At 29.7% G+C, this 6,031-nt stretch overlaps 1 long non-coding RNA gene across 4 annotated transcripts; it reads left to right on the plus strand.

Annotated features, from left to right (window-relative positions):
* Positions 1-924: 924 nt before the first annotated feature.
* LOC133788438 (uncharacterized) lies at positions 925-5,569 on the plus strand. 4 transcript variants are annotated; one of them, XR_009873219.1, is made up of 5 exons: positions 925-1,330; positions 2,194-2,244; positions 3,634-4,089; positions 4,801-4,919; positions 5,173-5,569. It is a non-coding gene; the product is annotated as an uncharacterized LOC133788438 (long non-coding RNA). The 4 variants fall into 4 exon arrangements; XR_009873220.1 differs by having other exon boundaries at positions 926-1,330; positions 4,801-4,893; XR_009873221.1 differs by lacking the exon at positions 4,801-4,919 and having other exon boundaries at positions 929-1,330.
* The last annotated feature ends 462 nt before the right edge of the window (positions 5,570-6,031 follow it).

Below are 6,031 nucleotides of genomic sequence, written 5' to 3' on the forward strand. Positions count from 1 at the left end.
ATCTCTATCATTATTATAATATATATATAAATATACTTATTTGGTGCCTTACATCTATCTACACGCATGCTAATATTTATACTAATTAATATTTAATACATTATATATTAATAAATGATATCCTTTAAACACTCCTAATGGAGGAGGTAAAATGTTTAATTCTTTATAATATAGAGAAAAAATTGTTAAATAGTCTTCCAATGGGGGTGATGTAAACTTATATTTTTTTACCTAAATGAATAGTATTTCTCTATATGTAGTGAAACACTATTCATCAAGCTATAATATATTTTATTATTTTTTATAAACTTTTGTATATATATATGAGTGTGATACTATTATTAAAATGAATAAAATATTTAAAAAATATATAATATTTAAATGATGTAGAGAAAAAATAAAAAAAACGGATGTATGGTATAATGTAAAAGTTTGAGGTAAATTATAAAAAACAATATGTTTTGGTGATGCATTTTGTAATACACTTTCTCTATAATATTTAACTAAAACTCACAAAAACATATTCCATCAGCTCCTTTATACATATATTTATAATAACTATGCACAAATTCTAATTAATATATATCTACATTTACATATCTTTTATATAATATTTTAATATTATTATTTTTCTTTATAAGCTTTCTCTCTCCTATTTAGTATATATATTTATTATTTCTTTTTTCTTTTTCAATTATTTTATTTTATTTTAATTAATAAAATATGTTTAAAGATATAATATTTAAATGATGTAGAAAAATATATAGAGAAACTGATGTATGGTATAATGTAAAACTTAGAGGTAAAATAGAAAAATGTGTGTTTTGGGAATGTATTTTAAAGAATGGGGTAGAACATCCATTCGGAGTGCTATTAAAAAAGAATCACAAAAAATCTTCTCTCTAACTCCCTTCTTTTTCTCTACATGACCTTTCATTTTCTATTATATATTATAATATATATAATGTAATAATAAATGCTTCTCTCTCTCAGTTCTTTCTCAGTCTCCATTCTTATTTTTTCTCTATTATTTTCCTATTTTTCAGATCTCTTTCTCTTTTTATCTTCTTCATCTTAATAATCTTGTAGGCGGCTTCAATTAAGCATTGGTGCAGCGACGAAGTGCAACGGAGGAGGAGCAGAGGTGCGGCAACGGAGCAGAGCAGAGGAGCAGATGTTCGACGGCAAGGCGAGACAAGGCAAAGAAAGCTGGGTGCGACGACGAAGTGCAGCGAGGCTTCATCGTTGTTGGGTCCACCTTCGTCACCTCTGAGATCTGAAAAAAAAATGCTCATTGTCAATGTCTTTCTTGAATCTTTTATTTGTTGAAGTATGATAATGTGCTTATGAAATATGGTATTTTGTATTTGAATTTGTAGTGCTATTATATTTTGAGAAATAAAGAACATTTAGTGATTATTTTGTTTTGATTCAATTAGAATAACGATATATTTTTGTGTATTTGATTTATGGGTTTTTCTGGGCAACAAACAGACAAATGATTACTAATATTTCAAAAAAAAATTATATAATTTTTATTATTTATTATAATCAGTATTAATATGAAGGGTATGAGCTGCGTATAAGGGGTTCAAGATTGAGTTTCTTTTTGGTATTTTTATTTCTGGTTGAACAAAAACTGTGTTACTTATATCTCTGTGATTTCTCTTACTTCAAACTTTGTGCTTTAATCTTGCAAGATTGAACTTTATGTATTGCTAAACTAGGAGACACACTTAAACATTATACATGGATTTGCTAAAGGAATTGTTTATCTTCACCATGATTCAAGTTTAATGATTATAAATAGAGATTTTAAAAATAGTAACATACTACTTACTAGACGAAGAGATGAATCTGAAATTTCTGATTTTGGCTTGGCAATGATTATTGGAGGGAAGAAAATTAATGCAAGAACATAAAGAATAATAGGAACATAGTAAGTAGTAATAACATTGCTTTTGGAGTGAACTTAATTTACCCTTCATTCATCTCTTTCTCTTTACTACTAGAGTTTTATTGAAAAATTTACTTTAAAACGGCCAGGTTTGTCAAGTTAATGAGATGTGAAATTTGAGTAGTGTCACTACTAAGATATAGAGAATAATCTGGATGGGGTTGTGACACTTGGCTTAATTATCTGATCATTTTTTTTGTATTTTCTATGGTTAATATTCAATGATTGTTTTGTAGAAGGACCAGTGGCCCCGAAGATCAACAACAGGAAAATGGACAGGTGAAGAGGTAATTGTTAATAGACTAAAATTGATTTCATTTATGTAGTTATGATATATGCATGTATGCTGCCTCTAAAGTATGATACCCAATATCTTGTTGCTCTTTTTGTGGTCATGTATTTGATCTTAAGATATTCATTGGTTATTATTTTATCATATAAGCAGGAGGATGAAGTTATAGTTTAGTTAGTGAATAAATATGGAGGATTTGTACTTTTTTGTGCTGTAGAAATGGATATGGAATCGGAATGGGTCCTTTTTATGAACGAGTACACTCATTTCTCATGTCCCCATGTAATTAATTGCTTTGAATTTTTCTTAGGCATATTTTTCTTATTTTCCAATTAAAAAAAAAGTATATAATTCTTACTTCAATTATATGCATAGTTAAATATTATTTTATTTTATTTTTATCTTTATTCTCTGCCCAATTTTGATATAGTTAAATGTGAAAAATACTTTCTATTACTGTTGAATTTGTAGCAAAGATAGTCTGTCTTATGCATATGTGATATCAATTTGTTTTTAAACATAAAAATTCCAAAAATTTGAATTGTAGTTTGTTTGTCTATTAATAATAATGTGTTCGATTGATATGCATACTTACAAATGACAACTTTTGTGTTAAAGAAGCTTAATGCTATAGGCTCAAATAGTTTGACTAATAATTGAAAAGATTTATTTATTTAGTATTATTTTGTAATCTAATGTTATTTAAATCCTAATTACTATAAGGTTAATGTAAAGTTTTTCGATGGATTTATCAGTCATTATGTAAATGTATATATAATAATGTCAAATTTGTTGTTAGTTTTCTAATTGTATTTTTGTTTACTTATTTAGTATGATAAATAATTTCATGAATCATTTAATTTATTGTTTATAATATAGAACTATTTTATCATATCAAATTCATGTGGTTCTTTATCCATTAACAATTTGTATTGATAAATAAAAGTGTGAGATATGTTTTCTCTAAGTAAGCAAATTAAATCACAAATTTGATAAATAATTAGTGTATGTATCTTAAGGATTATGATTGGACATTGCTTGGTCTTTTCATGAGAAAGAGGCTATAGATGGTATACGAACTTGTGCTTTAAGATTTAATTTGAATTTCTTGCTCATCAAAGTGTCGTAATTATTTTCTAATGGGTATATTTAGTGGTGGATTTGTGCTCTCTCACTCTCCATTCTGTTTGTAGGAGGTAAATATATATTGTATATTAAATTTTCTGAATATGTTTGTAGTATGATCTGTAAATGAGGTTGAACTTCTTTGATTAGTCTTTAATGTTGTTGTTTAACTTGTATTAGATATATTTGGAGGTGTCATTGGAACTAATATCAAACTTAGGAATCAGAAATTTAACTTTTTTTTACTCATGATATTTAGGTAAATACAATCTTCTTTGACTATAACAAGCTTCAATTTAGCTTTGGATTGAGCATTAAGTCAGGTTTGTAGTTCACTTCTAATTTTCTATATGATAATCATATATGCTTTTTGATACCTCTTATTGTTTCAGTCCGTTCTTTGCTCTTACTTTCAACGCTCCATTTATTTCCTCACCGTTTTTGCTCTTGTTTTGGCAAACTTAAAGTCTGTCCATTTTTAGAATTTTTTTATGGCAGTTTTGATTGATAAACAAGGGCATTTGTCTTCCTTAATGTTGTATTTGGTTCATTACTTATGAAAATTCACTTGAGTTTGATTTTGTTTCTATATGACAATTAAGATTATGGTGTTTGATGGCAAGTATCATGGTAGAATGTGTGTTGATATTCTCACGATCTTGCTGCAATATGGGTTTTTTATTTGAGATCAATGGAAAAGTCTCTCCTTGTTAAGGTGAGTAAAAGTTTTCTTTTTAATTTCCATTAGTTTCATCTTGGCTAATAGCAGAGCTAAAATGTATATAAATTAACTTAATAGGTTTGTGTAGGATGTGTATGTGTGCTCTGTTTTCAATTCAAATCCATTTGGTTTCACTTAAGTAATGTATTCACTGCAATCAATAAATCACAAAAGATGTTCAAGAAAATGCCTCAAAGAAACACAATTGTTTTAATGGTTCTTTTTGTTGAATGGGTTTTGGGATGTTGTTGATGTTTTGGGTTTTGGCTGGACCATGATGTCTTTTTTCTCTTCTCATTTGTTTTTGGCTTTTGCTTGGATCTTTAATGGTTTTTGTTTTTGTGTGTTGGTGTGTACATGTGAACTTTACTATGTTTGGCTATATGGAGACCTTTCAAGGATGTTATTGGCTCTTAGAGTTGGAAAAGGATAGACAATCATGACCAAGCAATTACATAGTAAAATTTATATATATATATATATATATAGAGAGAGAGAGATGGAGAGGGATATTTAGTAAAATATGTTTAGTAAAATAGTCAATTTCCCTCGTCAAACATCGTCATTAGAGTGCGACTTTTATATATTGCTTGAATGAGACACCCATGTGATGCCTAACTAGTAATTTAAGTGTATTTATAATTATTGAACTACAATTTTATTGAATTTAATTTCTGATTTAGTTTTTTATTTTGTGTTTTGTAGTGTGGTGGGAAGAATACATATACACTTGGAGAAATTAATAAACTCGAAATGAATGGGCAGCCAAGCTTCTTGAGCTGATGAGTCATAGCTAGAGTAATTTTTGAAATCAGAATTAAAAAGTATACTAATTTTAGTTTTTAGTTAGCACTTATATAGTTATTGCAAGTGTATATTTTGATCTTGAAATTTTTAGATTTGGAGCATACTAAGTTCTATTGATTTTGTCTGCCTATTGATTTTGTCTGAACTATGTTGTAATTACACATGAAATTATGAATGAATATAGTGGTTGAAAATAGAGAAATGAATTTTTTTTTCCATATTCAACATGGGACGCTGGTCTCTAAAAAACCGTCGTCTTATGCATTGCAGGGGACGATGCTCGTACATAAATTGTCATCTCATGTACTGCAGGAGGACGATGCTTGAATAGGAACTATCGTCTCATTTACTGCAGTGGATGACGCTTGCACAGAAACTGTCGTCTCATGTACCACAAGAGACAACGTTTGTATAAGAACCATCGTCTCATGTATGACAGGAGATGACACTTTCATTTAAACTGTCGTTTCATATTTTACATGGCATGACATTGCTTGGAACAACGCTATTATAACCAACGTATGAGTGTAACGCCCTGGTTACCCCAGAACAATTACGGTGAACAGTGAACCGGAAATTTGACTCGCTACCCGAGTCCTTTGGTTAAAAACGTGGTCTAGGTACTATTAACAGGTTAAGGTGAAAAACCAATAAAAAGGAAATGGTACATTTTATTAAATAAATAAACTGCTCATGAACCTTTTAAAATGTTTACAAGTAGTTTGTGTTACAAAAGAGTTGCTACAGTTCCAAATATACAATACCCGCCAGCCTAAGCGGCAAAAATAGGGTAAACCCCTAGTCCCTCTGAGAACTCCTTGACCGTGGCGATCAAGCGGCCCTGTATGTACATCACATCGCCCAAGCTCTCCACTCAGGGTTGGCCAAGTTTTTCCTTCCCTTTACCTGCACCACATAGCACCCATGAGCCAAGGCCCAGCAAGAAAACACAATAAAGCATGTTATAATATAAAAAACGATCATAATAACCATTCAGGACTACCAGTCCGACAAATAGGTGACAATAGCCAAAAGTCACAGTAATGAGCATCGCTCCCTCTAGTCATGTGACGATAGGGTCACCAGGTTTAACTGAGAAGTGATTATTTCATAAGTTTTTTCAGGACAG

Source organism: Humulus lupulus, chromosome 7 (assembly GCF_963169125.1).
Source record: "Humulus lupulus chromosome 7, drHumLupu1.1, whole genome shotgun sequence".
Classification (NCBI taxonomy): domain Eukaryota; kingdom Viridiplantae; phylum Streptophyta; class Magnoliopsida; order Rosales; family Cannabaceae; genus Humulus; species Humulus lupulus.